Source organism: Crocuta crocuta, unplaced genomic scaffold, assembly GCF_008692635.1.
Source record: "Crocuta crocuta isolate KB4526 unplaced genomic scaffold, BGI_CrCroc_1.0 scaffold1012, whole genome shotgun sequence".
Classification (NCBI taxonomy): Eukaryota; Metazoa; Chordata; class Mammalia; order Carnivora; family Hyaenidae; genus Crocuta; species Crocuta crocuta.
The window spans coordinates 323,854-327,504 of record NW_027530844.1 but is presented as its reverse complement, the minus strand read 5'-3'; the positions used below and the strand labels follow the sequence as shown (position 1 = coordinate 327,504).

General features: G+C 34.9%; 1 protein-coding gene and 1 pseudogene across 1 annotated transcript in view; both read right to left on the bottom strand.

Moving 5' to 3' along the window:
• Positions 1-3,651, bottom strand: part of OPHN1 (oligophrenin 1) — a 404,963-nt gene that overhangs the window by 98,674 nt on the left and 302,638 nt on the right. The gene's annotated exons all lie outside the window — the stretch shown is intronic.
• Positions 2,693-3,645, bottom strand: LOC144235694 (elongation factor 1-alpha 1 pseudogene; annotated as a pseudogene).

Genomic DNA, 3,651 nt, shown 5'->3' with positions numbered 1-3,651 from the left:
TGTCTTCTCATTCTTACCAACATATGCCTGTCAAAAACCAATTCATTATGTTCTGGTTTACCTGTCCTGTAAATCTTTTACACAATGAGCAGACCCATTCTATTTTCTTACAACCCCTTCCTTCTTACATGAAGGGTAGTATATTACAGATACACTTTTGCATTATGCTGTTTTAATTTAAGAACATATAATGGAAATCATTCCATATGGCATGTAGAGATCTTCCTCATTTAAAAAATTAAATATATTTTGTTAAACAAAATATGTACAAAATATTATCATTCCCACATGCAACAAATACAAAAATTTTTATTTTGTTTGTATTTTCTATTTATTTTTAAATAATTATAGATTCATAGGAAGTTGCAAAGACAGTACAGAAAGGTTGCATATAACTGTCACCTACTTTCCCCCAAAAGGTGACATTTTACATAACTACCATATAATATTAAAAGAAGAAAATTAATATGGGTATAATGTTATGTGATCTTATCACATGTAACCACAACCACAATTAAGATACTATTCCATCATCTCAAAGATCTCCCTAATGCTACTCTTTATAGTTATACCCACCATTCTTAGTCCCCACCATCACTACGCACTGGAAACCATTTATATGTTTTTCATCTCTATAATTTTGGCATTTTCAGAACGTTATTCAAATGGAATTATACAGGATGTAACCTTTTGAGATAGGCCTTTTTACTCTGCATACTGCCCTTGAGCCATCCCAGTGGTTGTGTATATCAATAATTCACACTTTATTGTTGAGTAGTATTCCATTATATGAATTACTGCAATTTGTTCTACTATTCACCCACTGAAGGACATCTACATTGTATACAGTTTTGGGCTATTACAAATAAAGCTTCTATTAACATACCTGTAGAGGTTTCATGTGAACATATTATTTCTCTGGGACAAATGCCCAGGAGTGTAAATGATGATTTATGTAGTAAGTACATGTTTAGTTTTCTTTTTAATAACCTGCAAAACCTTGTTAGAGTACCTATACCATTTTATGTTTCCACTAGAAGTGTATGAGTGATCCATTTTCTGTGTACTCTGACCAGCATTTGGTGTTATCACTATCTTTAATTGTTCTAATAGGTATGTAGTAATGTCTCACTGTGATATTAATTTACATTTCCCCAATGCCTCATGACCTTAAACACCTTTTCATGTGCTTATTTGTCAACCATAAATCTTTTTCATGTCTTTTGCTCATTTTCTAATTGGGTTGTTTGATTTTTACTATTGAGTTTTGAGAGTTCTCTATATATTCTAGACATGATGAGTCCTTTGACATATATGTGGTTTGCAAATATTTTCTGAAAATTGGTAGCTTGTTTTTTTCATCTATTTAACAAGGTCATTCGCAGAGCAAAAGTTTTTAATTTTGATGGAGTCCAATTTATTGATTTCTTTCGTTAATGGTTTGTACTTTTGCTGTCATGTCTAAAAGTCTTCAATAAGANTTCAATTCGTTCCAAAGATTTTCTCCCATGTATCTTCTAAAAGTTTTATAGTTTTAAATTTAAATGTATAATCATTTTGAGTTGATTTTTGTATAATATGTGAGGTTTAGGGTGAAGTTCACTTTTGTTGCCAATAGCTATGCAATTGCAACTATTTGTTAAAAAGTCTATCCTTTCTCCTTTGAAATACTTTTGAACCTTTGTCAAAAACAATTTGGCTGTACTTTGTGAAGCTATATGGGGATTCTCTATTCTCTTCCATTGATCCATATATTTATCTATCTGCCAATCTCACACTGTCTTGATTCTTGTAACAACATAGTAAGAATTAACATTAATAATACCTCTCAATTTATTCTTTATTTTCAAAAATGTGTTAGCTCTGCTGGTTCCTTTGTTTTTTCACATATATTTTAGTATAATCTTTATAGATGAAACATCTTGCTGAGACTTTGACATCAAATACCTTAAACTTATATCAATTTGGAAAGAATGGATATCTTAATTACAGTTGAGTCTTCCACTCCACACAGGATGTCTCTCAATCTACCTACATTTTCTTTGATTTTTTCATCAGCATTCTATAATTTTCAGCATATAAATGCTATAAATGTTTTATTAGACTTACATCTAAGTATTTCACTTGTTTTGAGAGTTTGTAAAACAGATTGTATTTTTAATTCATTTTCCACACATTCATTGCTAGTATATAAAAAATACAATTGAGTTTTTGCATGTTGGCCTTGTACCCTGTAACCTTGATAAACTCCTTTATTAGTTTGTAGGACATTTTCTTAATAGATTCCTTGTGATTTTCTAGGTAGACAATCATGCCATCAGCAAATAGAGAATGTTTTATTTCTTATGTTCTGAACTATATGTGTTTTATCTATCTCCTTTTCTTGCCAAATTACACTGGGTAGAAATTCCATTACTATGTTGAACAGTAGTGGTGAGAGAAAGTGGTCTTATGTTATTCTCACTTTTCAAAGGAAAGCATTCAATATTTCACCATAAAGTCTGATATTAGTTATAGGGTTTGTTTGTTTATTATCTATTTATTTTTTTCTCATTAAACTTTTCTTTTAATGGGTCTCAAAATTCTGTGACAGATTTTTGGTCAAGTTGTTTCCATTAAAAAGTACTGATTTTAAAAACTAATAACTTAAAACTGCCACACACAAAAACAAATGGTCCACAAAACATTCTCCTTTCTTTCTGAAGGTTTTATGATGCATTGTTATCATTAACCAATCTTTTACTATTAAACTTAAATGGCCAATTGACACAAACAGTTCTGAGACCGTTCTTCCACCACTGATTAAGACTGGGGTGGCAGGTATTGGGGATAATATTCATTTAGCCTTCTGAGCTTTCTGGGCAGACTTGGTGACCTTGCCAGCTCCAGCTGCCTTCTTGTCCACTGCTTTGATGACACCCACAGCAACCGTCTGTCTCATGTCACGAACAGCAAAGCGGCCCAGAGGAGGATAGTCAGAGAAGCTTTCAACACATATGGGCTTGCCAGGAACCATATCAACGATGGCAGCATCACCAGATTTCAAGAACTTGGGACCATCTTGCAGCTTCTTTCCAGAACGACGGTCAATCTTTTCCTTCAGCTCAGCAAACTTGCAGGCGATGTGAGCTGTGTGACAGTCCAGCACAGGTGCATAGCCGGCACTGATTTGGCCTGGATGGTTCAGGATAATCACCTGAGCTGTGAAGCCAGCTGCTTCCATTGGTGGGTCATTTTTGCTATCACCAGCCACATTGCCACGACGAACATCTTTGACAGATACGTTCTTGACATTGAAGCCCACATTGTCCCCAGGAAGAGCCTCACTCAAAGCTTCATGGTGCATTTTAACAGACTTTACTTCAGTTGTAACGTTGAGTGGAGCAAAAGTGACCACCATTCCAGGCTTGAGAACACCAGTCTCCACTCGACCCACAGGGACCGTACTAATACCAACAATTTTGTAGACATCCTGGAGAGGCAGACGCAAGGGCTTTTCAGTTGGATGAGTTGGTGGCAGAATGCAATCCAGAGCTTCAAGCAGTGTGGTTCCACTGGCATTGCCATCTTTACGGGTGACTTTCCATCCCTTGAACCAAGGCATGTTAGCACTTGGCTCCAGCATGTTGTCACCATTCCAACCAGAAATTG